The sequence below is a fragment of the Hylobates moloch genome, unplaced genomic scaffold (genome assembly GCF_009828535.3).
Source record: "Hylobates moloch isolate HMO894 unplaced genomic scaffold, HMol_V3 SCAFFOLD_9, whole genome shotgun sequence".
Classification (NCBI taxonomy): domain Eukaryota; kingdom Metazoa; phylum Chordata; class Mammalia; order Primates; family Hylobatidae; genus Hylobates; species Hylobates moloch.
The window spans coordinates 98,849,688-98,863,604 of NW_026652284.1; the positions used below are offsets into that span (position 1 = coordinate 98,849,688).

At 41.6% G+C, this 13,917-nt stretch overlaps 1 protein-coding gene across 6 annotated transcripts in view; it reads right to left on the reverse strand.

The window, feature by feature from the left end:
* SAMD12 (sterile alpha motif domain containing 12) overlaps positions 1-13,917 on the reverse strand; it is a 460,705-nt gene that overhangs the window by 444,905 nt on the left and 1,883 nt on the right. The window lies entirely within an intron of this gene.

Sequence of the window (13,917 nt, forward strand, 5' to 3'; positions counted from 1 at the left end):
ATATATATACGTATATATATATATACACACACACATATATATATATACTATATGTATATATACTGACCATCAACAACCAGTAGAGCTGTATGTACCAGGGTTTATTGGCTGAAGAGCAATTCTGGCTGCTAATATCAGTGAGTGCCTAATAAATGTTAACAACTGGTACTGTTAGTTTCTTATTTGTGTTTTTATGATTTCTTTCTTCCTCTGGTGAATACAAAAGATTTTCATGCCCAGATAATAATATTTTAAAATATTAGCTTAATAGGGAAATTTAAAAGATCTGGTACTGGAGAGTCAATTAACAAAATACTAGGAAAAAACAGAAGGAACTTAAAACTCTCATTACTTGAGTCACGCATTAGGCAACTTGGAGAGCCCCAAGATCTTGGCGCTAGTCTGGCTGCCTTCATCCATAATTTAAGAAAGATTCTCGATCCCTTTTAATATCCCATTTGCAAACCCCTTTAAAGTGGGCCCCGTGCCATCCCTTCCAATCATGGCAGCAATGATGGAGGCCTCAAGAAAAAGACTCAAGATATCAAATTCTAAATCCAAGCTTTGCAACTAATGAATTATGTGACCTTGGGTAAGGAAGTCTTCACATCCTTGTTTGTGAAAGGGGAAGAAGAGCACCTGTTCCAGCTGCCAGTGCATCAATGGTGGCTCAGATGAGAAACTGTATTTTGGAAAGCACAGAGTGTATGTAAAGCCAGGGTGGCGTGATTTCAGTGATGATGGCCCTGGGGTGAACCCCAGAAAACATGCAGGTGCCAAAGCTATCAGCTACTGAGTTTCAATTAAAACAAACAAACAAACAAAAAAACGCTGGCCAGGCAAAGCAGCCAGAGGAGGCAGGATTCATAAGGCGGTATAGTGGTACTTAGCAAGGAATAGACTGAGCATCAGATCAGCCAAGGAGAATCACTCTCCCTTACCATTAAAATCAGGGAAAAAAAACCTCAACACCCTAGAAACCTAAATCTTAAAGCCTCTGAGAGCAGGAAGGAGGCAGGAGATAGGAGAAGGAAATGGAGATCAAGTGTCTGTCTTGGCAAAATTGTGAAGTTGACCAAGTTTATTTTCAGCATCTTTTTTACTTTCCTTTCTGACACTCCCCCTACTTTCTGCTGTTTCACTTAAATCCCAATCCCAGGCTGTAGAATCAGAGTACCCTCATGGTACCACCTAGCTGGCTGGTGTACCCAACCCCTACTCCATAGGCAAGCACCTACCAAGGCCTAACCTCTCCAGAATATGACTCATGTTCTGAAAATTGTATCCTCTCCTGACATTTGAGAATTAGAAGTCCTCCTATTCCATTCCTACCCAACCTGGAGTTAGTTATTGCAAAATAAATGAATTCACAAGAAATAAGAAGTCATTCTTTAATAGTCACATATTTACAGAAAATTCTGAAGATGATAAAGCCCTGATCCAGTATTCCCCAAATGTCCTTTTTTGTTGTTATTTTTTTTCTTGAGACGGAATTTCACTCTTATTGCCCAGGCTGGGGTACAATGGCACAATCTCGGCTCACCGCAACCTCCGCCTCCCGGGTTTAAGTGATTCTCCTGCCCCAGCCTCCCGAGTAGCTGGGACCACAGGCATGCGCCACTACGCCCAGCTAATTTTTGTATTTTTAGTACAGACAGGGTTTCTCCATGTTGGTCAGGCTGGTCTCAAACTCCCGACCTCAGGTAATCTGTCCACCTCGGCCTCCCAAAGTGCTGGGATTACAGGCGTGAGCCACCGCGCCTCGCCAAATGTCCTAATTAGGAAATTGGATGAAGATCTTTTTAGGCATCATCTTTATCAAATTTCAACTCTACTGCTTACTAGCTGTGTGACCATGAGCAAGTTAAGCTTTCTGAGTCCCTTTTTTTATTTGTAGATAGGGAATGATAATGATACCTACCTGAAAGGGTTGATGTGAAGATTAACGAGTTAATATAACAAGCATCTAGAACAGTGCCTATCATGTAGTACAGGAATATTTTTCGTATTTTGTAGTTATAACACTCCTTATCTGTCCTACCCAGCACCTATATCTTCCAGCAGGAACAGTACCTTCTCTAAGTGCTACTACATCTAAATTCTTGGTGGCCCTTGCTCTATCAGTCATCTCTTCTATCCTTTGTATCTTCAAAATCTTCCTTGCCACTAAGTCAATGTACATAGTCTATAAACACTTTCAAATATTTTCTACCTTTTATAAAAGCTTCAGTTAACATGTTTCTAGCCTAGGTATAACCCTTTATCTTCCTTCTTTCAGCATCTTGCCATATTTACAACCCCTTTGACCTTGATCTCTCTCTTGCTATAACTATTTATCCCTTCTTTCCACCTCACTACACTTTCCTCTTTTCATTTCCATAAATTTGCATCAAGAGTAGCCTTCTCATCACTCATTTAAGCCTTAAAACATTATTTTATGGATTTGCCTTCCCATTTCATCAGAATGCCTTTTACTGCCTGCCAAGCCCAGTGGGTACTTCCCAGCACACACCTTGCTGGCTGGCTGTGCATCTCGCCACACTGACACACCCCACTCAGAAATGGGATGTCTACTACCACTGGCTGTCTCTGCTTGTCTCCCTCAGTTTCCTAGTTTCCTCTTCCTGTCCCATTTCTTAAGCACTGCATTGCCTAGCAGTCATGCTTTTCTTACACGAGGGAATCTCCTGCTCTTGCTCACCTTTCTTCTTGCCTTAGACGTGTACGTAGAAGGATAGAAGGATTTGTGTGTGTGTGTTTTGTTTTTTTTTGGTTTTGGTTTTGTTTTTGAGTTGGAGTCTCACTCTGTAGCCCAGGCCAGAGTGCAGTGGCATGATCTTGGCTCACTGCAACCTCCATACTCTCTGGTTCAAGCAATTCTTCTGCCTCAGCCTCCTGAGTAGCTGGGACTACAGATGTGCACCACCATACCTGGCTAATTTTTGTATTTTTAGTAGAGACAGGGTTTCGCCATGTTGGCCAGGCTGGTCTCAAACTCCTGATCTCAGGTAATCTGCCCACCTTAGACTCCTAAAGTGCTGAAAGGATTTGAAAGGTAACATGTGTGAGCAAGTGGGAGGAAGGCACGAGATGTGGGAAGAACAGCCTAAACAAACACAGGAGGGGTCCAAGGTACGGGAAGTCTCATTTAATGGTCCTCCATAGGTTCTTGGAAATGACAACTTTAAGTGATACGACATATTATGAACCCAATTTTACCATAAGTTAACTGATATAAACAGGAGTTATATTCCCACAGCATATTTCTGGTCCTAAAAACCTAAACTTCTAAATAAAGATCCCAAACATTTCTAATATAAAACATTGAAATCAATGTGAGCTATACATACATTTTTCAAAGATAGAATAAAAACAAGTAAGATAATGACTCACCCAAATTTTTAGTGAATCCGTGAATGAGGGTGGTCATAGTGTGGTGGGCTACATCAAGGAACAAAAGTTTGCAAAGTGAAAATTGCCAGAAGCACCTCTGGCCACCATGCAGTTCACACACAAAGGAGAACAAATAAAGTGGGTTCATTGAGCACTTCTGTACCACACTGTTTACTGTTACACATCTGTTTCATTATGATCTACTTTACGAATTTTTATTTTACTATCATCTGTAGTCAAATGTACACTGAGAGCCCAGGAAACAGTAGCTGGGCTTGACTGAAGATTAGGAAGATTCCTAAGGGGAAGGAGTGGGACATCAGCCTGGAGCAGGAAATCCTGGCAATCTGGGAGGGACCCTGAATGCTAAGAGGTTTGGACTTTATTTTATTGGCAGTGGAGAGTCCTGAAGAGTTGGAAGCGATTATGTATCTACCACTCCCTAGAACTAAACAATCCCAAATCGTATCTTCTTTTTCACCTAAGAAACATTTCTAACATCTGCCCTCCCTGTTCGTTTATTTTCCCTTATCACCCTATTATTACATTACTTCAGCTTCCCCCTTGTTTTTTCAATCTCTGCAGACTGTGAGCAAACTTTCCATTTCAGTTAGTTCATTCTATTTAAAAAACAAAACAAATCCATATAGTAACCTCTCCAGGGGAGTCCAGGGCAGTGGGAGGACCATGGCTGTGGGTATGGCAGCTCCCCTCTGATACACAGAGCAGAGCCCCTAGACAGCCTTCCTGCCCACATGCCCTGCCCATGTCCCAACCTGTTTTGCCATGACACATATATGACAGGAATCTTGAAGCTCTGGCTGGACTGTAAGTTCCAAGAGCAGTAAGTTCAATATCCATAGATTCTTTTGTATTTCCCAGTGTCATTCACTGTGTTGAGCTTATAGTAAGTGCACAGTGAATACTTACTGTTCAAATAAAATAGCAATTTACACTAATTGTGTGCTGGGGTACGAGTGAATTTGGAAGGCAGCATGAGAAAACAACAAAAACCCAAAGACCTAGGGCTCCATAAAAAGAAAGAATGCAAAAGTGTAGAAAGCTAATACCAAGATATACACTTTACTGAAAATTTGATCCAAAAACCCCAAAGAATTTTCCCCATTGCAGAGCCCAATTAAGCAATTTTTTGTTTTATTATAATGCTGTTTTTCTTAAGTAACCAAGGTTTCCAAAAGACAACTAGCAAATCAGAACCAAATTATCGAACTTGGACAAACCGGAAAGCAACACGGTACAGTGAAAAAGCAAGGACTCTGGCATATGGCAGACATAGCTACAAAGCCAAGTTCTACCACAAATTAGCAGTGTGGCCTCAGGAAAATTACTTATCTTCTCTGGACCTAAATTCTCTCAGTGATCAGGTGGGAAAAAAAAACTCACATAGCTCACTGCATTATGAAATCCAAGTTTTAGAGAGTGGGCATAAAGATCCTGGCTCAGAGGAATCACAAAATAACATTAGTTCTTGTGTTTACTCAACAAATAGTCGAGTGCCTTCTATGAGCCAGATATGGTTGTAGGCACTGCTGATGGATTAGAGAATAAAAAAGGCAAACACATGTGCTCATGGACCGGAGATTACTATCTTTAGCCCTTGTGATAACAGGATAAAAGCCCCAGTCTCTCTCCCCATGAAAATACACATAATTTCCATATACAAATTATGCCTGCAGTTGCAAGGCAGTCAAGGATCTCATGAAATCCTGCAGTTCCCTCTTGTGATCTTACTCTATCCCTAGATCAGTCAGGGTCTCCTAAATAAGTTTAGTAAGAATGAATCAGGATGCATATTAGATTCAGGACCCCATTTCTGATTTACCTGAAAAGATTACCCTAGGGTGGGAAGTAGGAATATGGATGTTATCAAGTGCCCCAGGAGAATTTTATCATCTAAGGAAACACTGCCTAAGATCTCAGACTCTGGCACACTTGGTTTTTCTAAGCTTACCCACCCTATTATCTAATTATAAATCAAATTTCTTGGTTTTCCTAAGCTTACCCACCCTATTATCTAATTATAAATCAAATTTCTTCTACCTGGCATAATAGGTACTCAGTGTACTTTTAACTGATGGGAAGTGAATACTATACCCACATACACTTCCCTAGATGACTAACACAAAATCATCAGTCCCATAGTTTATCCAGGCAGAATTATCTACTAAACGACCACAATGTAAAAAGGCTTAGAAAGCAGAAAAAAATGCGCAGTAAAAAGCTTAGAAAGCAGAAAAAAATGAAAGGCAAGAGCTAAGTCATCACAAAGCACTGATACATACCCGGTGCTACTCTCAGAGATGGAAAGAGAACAAAAGGGTAATGACTCGACTGAGGCAAGGATTTGGATGCCCCATCTCCAACTCCATCCATCCTTGTCCCCGTCCCCATTTATTGGTTACTAGTTTCACCTTCTCTTCCACCAAAAATATCACTGATCATCAAGCAGGAAATAGACAAACTTCCAACAAAATCAAGTACAAAGTACACCTATGGGAGCCTCGTTAATAATCATGTTTTTCCTCCACGTACCGCACAGGCATATTCTCCAAAAACAAAAACAAAACCCTCAACTGAAATGTTCACATTTGCAACCTCAGACAAGTATTAGGGCAACCATTTGTCTGGGAGTTCTGTAGTAATCCTAAATTCAAATATTCCATTCTATGGTCCCAGAGACCAGTGGTAATCCCTGGAAAATCCCAATATGTCAACATCCAAATCACATAGTCTTTTGCACTTGGAAGCAATCCCACTATCAGGCCCCAAACCCAATATGTGGCTGAGTAAAATGTGGCCTTTGCAAGTGAACCAAGCACTACTCCCATTGTATAAATGAACATCCAACGCAAGACTCAGTTCTAAATCAGAATCACACAGCACAGCAAAATATAAGCCTCACCCCTGCCATCCCCAAAACTTAACCATACAAGAAACGGTCAACTAACCTTTTCTCAGGCTTCACGAGATGGAGTCCATAACCAACCTTGGCAGGCAAGACCAATTCCTTTCAGGGACAGGCAAGTTTTTCCCTTTCTAGCTAAATTCATCTTGTGTGACCTCTTATACTTAGTCTTCCCTTTCCTGTCTTGCCTAATTTTCCCCCAAAATAAGCTCTCCCTGGCCTGTCTTCCTTATCTGATTATTTTTCTACAACGGCAAAATCACAAAACAGAACTTGATGACAAATTCTTATTACAAGATAAAATTTAGAAGCTTTCTTTTGTATGCCAAAACAAGTGGCATTTCTGGGCTATATCCATGCTTGATGTCTGTACTGAACTGGTAATCAAGGGGAATATCTGCCATAGTAATACTGCCCAATCTTGTAGCTGAATAGCTCAAGAAACTCACCTCTGGACAACTGTGTCCTTCTAATCCCTTCCAACTACCTGCATAGCCCCATTAATCTAACTCTCTTGTCCTTGTGAGGTTGTCATTATCAGAAGATAAGCACAGGGAAAAAATCCAAATAAAAGAACACATGTGAGACACCGTCAATCTGGAAAACCACTCAGCAGTTTCTAATACAGGTAAAACATACTCACTATATGACTTGAAAATCCCACTCCTAGCTATTTACACAAGAGAAATAAATTTAGGTTTGCACAACCTGTAAGCAACTGCTTTTAGTGGTTTACTCATGATTACCAATTACTGGAAACAACCTAAATGTACTTCAATTGCTGAATAAACTGCTGTATAGATATTCCATGGAATATTAGTGAGCGATGAAAAGAGCTGAACTATTGAATCAGGCAACAATATGGAAGAATTTCAATGCATTACACTCAGTGAAAGAAATCAGACTGAAATGGCAACACAGTGTATGCTACCATTTATATTAAATCTAGAAAAGGCAAAAGTCTAGGGACAGACTTCAGAGCAGTAGTTGTCAGGGGCTGTGGGTAGAGGGAAGGACTGACCACAAAGGGGCACAAGGAAACTTTACAAGGTGTTCAAATTGCTCTGTATCTTGATGGTGGTAGTGGTTACAAGACTATACATTTACCAAAACTTAAAGAACTACAATAGCTGATTTTGCTGTATGTAAATTGTATCTAAACAACCTAAAGTTTAAAACCAATTTAAATACCAATAAAAAGTCATGAAAGAGTAAGGAAGAAAAAGAATACACTTGAAATGGGGGCTAGAGTCTCAAAATTAATAGTGAGTTCCAATGGTACTTTATCTTGAAAAGAGAAAGGGAGAAGTTTATCTGATATTTAACCAAATTTAGGTTATAATTATGTGTTAATTCTTAGAACAAAAAAATCCATTTTTTATTTGTTATATAACTTCAGCAACAGGACTTACGTCAGCAGGACAAAATATCTTTCATATCATACTTGACTTTTCATAGCATGATTATAAAGGAGATCATTTTTCCCCAAAATATTTAGAGCATCTCTTTTCACTAAAGACTTCTCTTCATCCCTAAAAGGTCCTAATATTTCTCTTTAATGCCTATCAAGTCAATATCTTAGTCAATTTTCTCTTCTTTAATGGTTATTTGGCTTAACTCAGTCAGATCTTAATTGGGCCATGGCATATGATTCCAGCAGTTTCCCAAGGTCACTTTCATGGAGTCCATGAACGATTTTCTCTTTTGCAAGATCTGAAATTTCTCTTTGTAATCAACTTACTTTGCATACATATTGTATGGATGGGTGATGATCAGACAATCAGAGAGAGGCCAGCCTACAAAATTGCTGGTGTTAAGTGGCAAGTAAATTTGTGGTAGAGAAAAATTATGTAAGTGATGAGTCTTTAGTGAATATAATCATAACATTTACTTCCCTCTGTTGCCTCATGACTGCACAGAGTCAGATAACGAATACATCAAATAATATATTTTAAGCTGAGGATGCCTTGTATTTTATCAATTACACTTTGTTGGTGTTCTTCCAACTCTGATAACCTACATTCTCTCATTGAGCACGCACTATTATGCCAGACTGTAATATCATGGGGCTATAAAAATGCTATAAAAATGGCTTAGATGCTTTCATAAGTATGGCAGGAAGACAAGGTGAAACAGACAGCATCATCACTATCATCTTGTCCAACATCTTACTCAGTGTTTACTGAGCACCTACCACAAACCAGGTCTTAAGAGCTTCCCTTATACTAATTTAACCTTCTCAACATGCCTGTGAGGTCATTACCATTAATATTCTCATTTGATAGACAGGCAAAGGAGTCTCAGTGCTGTTGAGTGAATTACTCAGGTACTCAGCAGGCCCTGTGCGGAGCTGGGGTTCACATCTAGCCTGGTTGCAGATCTTGCACATTTAAAAACACTGTGACTGCTATGATCCCCTAGGAGAGAGTCATGCACTGTGCAGGCAGTGACAAACCATGAGCAGGCTTGAGCCCATTCTGTACCCCACGTCTCAAGGGCAGCTGTAGTTCTGAGAGCCACACCCCATAGCCAATCCACAAACATCTGTCAAATCACTTGAGAGTTGGGATTTGCCGAATAGAGCACAAACACCTTCTGCAGCAGCAAGGGAGGGTAGCAGGGAGGAGCAAAGGAACAAAACTTGCCAACAGCCCCAGCACTCTGGGAAAGAGGCTGCTGAAGGCAGTGAGGTGGGCCACCACTGTCACCCGACAGCTGCTGTCCTGTCCTGCTCTTCACGCGGGAGGCAAGCTGTACAAGCAGATTCTTGCACCCACACTTTAGAAAAATCAGACTAAATATAGCCAAGTTTGCTCTCATGAGCCAGCTCAGAGCGGGTGGTGCTGCTACATTCCACTTCAGAAAACTGGGGAGGAATCAACCTGATTTACAAGAGAGCAGCTTTCCACGCTTGCTCTTGTGGTTTCAAAAGGACCATATGCAAGATCCAACTGGACTGTGGGGAATGCTGCAGGTTTGGCCAGGCAGATAATAGAGCCCTTAGGAAAAGGATTTTACCAGACATGAGTTAGGAGGCTCCCCATTCGCTTTCCTTCCTATAAAGGGCTAAACTACCACATCCCTGGGACATGGGGGAAATCCATCAGGAAGCATACATTATACATGCACTATTCAGTTTCGTGCCCTTTCCCCGATTCCCACCCATCAAAATCCTACTCAAAACCTCACTCAATGCTACCCCTTTCATTATGCTATCCCCATCCAGCTCAGAACTCAATGCTCCATTTGTTCTCAGACCTCCCACGTCATGGTGCTTGTACTTTTATTTAGCACTTATATCATTCAGTCTAATCTGCTTCTCTGTCTCCTTCCCCCAGTGGAGGCTGCAGGGGAGGGCCGGGGCTGGCAGGGGGCAGAGCGGGCTAAGCTCCCTTCCTTATTACACTCCCCACCACATCTCGTAGAGTTCCTTGTACATGGGTGCTACTCTACTGCTTATCAACAGAAATGCACAATCTGCTTGAATGCCTGTGAATGAGCATTTGCAGTATCTCCTCTTTCTCATAATTAAATGCACAACAGCTGACATTCACTCGCCAGAGTTCAAGCATGGGCTTCAGATCCCCAGCTCCCCCTACCCTTGTAACATGTCACCACATCATCCTCTGTGACTCAGCATTACAGAACACAGCTACACCAGCAAAGGTTTCCCAGTTTTTGCTTCTCAGCACCAGCGCTTGTTTCTTCAGGCGTGAGAAAACAGCAAGGCAGATGAGAAAGAAAGGGTGGGATAACAGGAATTAGGAAGGGCTGGGCTAGGAAATACAACAGTACAATTAGACTGAAACTCTGTCTGAACTAGCTAAGAGGGCTACAAGAGAGATGGGGGTGGCAGGAACCGCTGCCACAGCAAGTTTCAAACTAGGTTGGAGGCCCCATTCTTGTTCACACAGTCACTGGACAGGAATTTCCAATGACGAACTTCTAGCTGTCATTCTCCTTCCTAAAACAAAGTGATAAACAGAAACCGCTGGTGCAGGAAAGTCAGATCTGTTGGTATAGAGAACATAATAAAAATAAGAAAAAAAGATCCTCAGGAGTAAGTGAATGGGAGAGAATCAGGGAGTAATTCGTTTAACAATCACACCATGAAGCTGCTGCAGGGATAAGTACCTATGAGGGAAACTTGTCCATCGTCTCACTGCTTTCACAACATCTGCTCTGTAGAGGAACACAGTTGGAAGTTCTCATTAAATGTGTATGGGAGTTACTGTGGGAATCAAAAGCAGTCATAAACCTGCCCATTCCTTCATTTGTCTCCATTCATTCATTCAAGCTTCATGGATGAGACATGAGACATAGTCCTTGCCCTTAGAAAGTGCCACCAGTAGAAGAGATACATTCAAATGATGTTCCCAACAAGAAAAGGTAGTTAGGAAAGCATAGGTGAGCTAGCACCAAGAGAATCACACAGAGGCAGGACAGAGCTTCTTGTGTTCTATGAAGGGAAATCCATCAGAATTACACTTCTGGTCTCCCTCTTCACCCTCTGGGTCCTCCTCAGGAGAGGAGAAATCAACTCTCTGATGAGCAAGTCTGTGAAAAGGCACAAAGCATAGGTTCCCCACCTCTTCCTTTGGGTCCCACCTGCCTGCTGCAGGAGCCCATGTTCTCTCTTCTCTCCAGCTGCCAGTGGTATAGAGCAGGGGTCCCCAACCCCTGGGTTGTGAACTGGTATCGGTCCGTGGCCTATTAGGAACCACGCCACACAGCAGGATGTGAGCAGTGAGCAAGCAAGCATTACCACCCAAGCTCTACCTCCTGTTAGATCAACGGAGGCATTAGATTCTCAGAGGAGTGCAAACCCTACTGTGAACTGCGCGTGCGAGAGATCTAGGTTGCACATGCCTTATGAGAATCTAATGCCTGATGATCTGAGGCACAACAGTTTCATCCCAAAACCATCCCCCATGGAAAAACTGTCTTCCATGAATCTGATCCCTGGTGCCAAAAAGGTTAAGGACCACTAGTATAGAGAGAGGCATCCCTATGACTGGTAAGTTCACTGCTGCATACAATATTAGCAAGCCCACTTACCCTCCAACCCAAAGTCAGAAAAAAATAACCCACTATATGCTTGTGATAAAAATGATGTTTTTATCTCCCATGTGACTCCTTTTACTCTCTGTGATGCAGTTCTGAATTCAAATCATCATTTATGGGGCTGCAAAGCCCAGTGTTTACCATGACTGCTTCTATTTGTCACAAACGTTTGATGCTATCTCATTTCCCATTTTCCCAGTCACTGTTATTATTACTTAGCCTTACAATATTTTGATGAGTAGTTTCTTCACTCTCCTACAGGAGAAAAAACATAGAACCTGAGCACTGAATGACTTATCAGGAGATATTTGGTAAGCTAACATGTTCATTTATGATGGAAAATTCAGATCCCTTAATATAGATGTCATTAAGAGCACAGTCTTGCATTTGACATGTTTTTCTTGGGGAGAGAGGTGAGTGCTTAATATTGGAAATCATTTTCTGCCACGTGAGAGGTGCTATTCTGTTAGACTTGGAATAGAAATTACCATGTACAATGTCCATCCTCCCTACTTTTTTCATGAATATCTGAGGACAAAGCAAGAAAAGGAATTGGGGATGAGGAGTAAAAAACCCTTCTCTAGCTCTGGGGACTTGTGTGTTTATATGTCATTCATGAAACAATGACTGTGGGCCTCCTAAGTGCCAGGCACCATCCCTGGAATACAGAGATGAATACAAAGATCAGTACGACACTATCCCCAATTAATCCACGTTTTTCTTCTCCCTGAATAATATTGCAACCCATTTCTGTTAGAAAACATCAATAGGTGCAACCATCTATACACAGTCTGTCCATAGAGAATGGATTAGTTTGGGGCCCCTGCTACCTCCTTCCAAGAGGTCCTAGTTCCTAGTCCTGCTAATCTGTTTCACAAGACATTGTTTTTTTAAAAAAGGCAATGGATGCCAGTATAATCCTAATCCAAATGCAGACCATAAGGTCGTACCCTGTTCTGTGGCTGGAAAGCACACCTGTAGGCTGCTCATAAATGCAAAGCACGGGTCACAAGCAGACTAGGAGACATAAATAGGATGTTGCAAATAAACTAAGAAGAAAACATAACCCAGGGTAGTTACAAAACTACCTCTTTTCCATCTTAAACACACAGCTGCAGGTTCAGCAAAGTGAATGAGTGAACTACTTGCTATTAACACTTACAGATTCAAGTTCAAGTTTACTTAAGAAAAATGTTACACATAGTAAAAAACCTTCTAATTTGCTACTAATTAGAAAAACTGGCTGGCATGAATAAGTGAAAATTCAGGATATAAAACACATGCCAAATAGTATAGCTTTTCTTAAGAGAAGGGATGTTAGGATCAGGTTCAGACACCCTTCTAGAACCCTCCTTTATTAACTCACAAGGCAGGCGGTGGCTCACCCTGTAACTACACTTGTGGAGACTAAAGCTTAGATGTTAAGTAATTCGAACTGTATTTTCTATTCCAGTTTCTCTGGCAAAACTCCTTATTCTCTGAAGCAGCATTTCTCAATAAGTTGGGTAAACTGGTCATTACTTAGCCATGGCTTGGCCTCATGATACGGGATGGCCATGCACTGCAGGACATTTATTATCTCTGGCCATGGGCACAAAATACCAATAGCAGCCCCCAGCAGCAGTTCCTACATATCCCAAATGTGTCCAGGGACAATGTCACCCAGCAGTAGAGGTAAACTGTTCTAAAAGATTTTTTCGGCATCAAAACAAAAGACTGAAGAGAGGGGCACTTCGAGGTGGGCAGATCACGAGGTCAGGAGATCGAGACCATCTGGCTAACACGGTGAAACTCCGTCTCTACTAAATATACAAAAAAAATTAGCTGGGCGTGGTGGCAGGCGCCTGTAGTCCCAGCTACTTGGGAGGCTGAGGCAGGAGAATGGCATGAAGCTGGGAGGCTGAGCTTGCAGTGAGCTGAGATCACGCCACTGCACTCCAGCCTGGGCGACAGAGCAAGACTCTGCCTCAAAAAAAAAAAAAAAAAAAAGTCTCCCATCCTCAAATCTGTCAGAAGTCCCTTATTGTATGACATTTAGGCTTCCAAGAAAGCCCCATGTACCCTTATAGAACCAGTTACAAAACCTCCATGAATATATTTGCCATGCAATTAATGAGCATTGAGTACCTATTATGGGCAAAGTACTGTGTTATGAGCTAGGAATATAAAGTCCAAGTCTAACCCCCAAGGGGGTTAGAGTCTAGTAAGAGGCAGATTAAGTATGATAAGTATTAAGACATGAGCAGGAGGCACTTCCCATAGACTGGAAAGAGTGCTGAGAAGGCAGAAGAAAAAGGAGGGCTGGGACAGTTTCCCAGAGGAAGTGACATTTTCCCTGAGGCTTGAAAGACCAAGTAGGAGTAACCAGGAAGGGACTGGTCCAGGCTGATATCTTTGCAAAGACCAAAGATAGGAATCATATTTGAAGTTCAAGTTTAAAATACTTCCTTCATTCTTTGAGACCTCATTGTGATTCAAACTCAGGATCTCCTGTTTACTAGACAGGTACTTTAACCAAGTAAGTCACTAGAAAA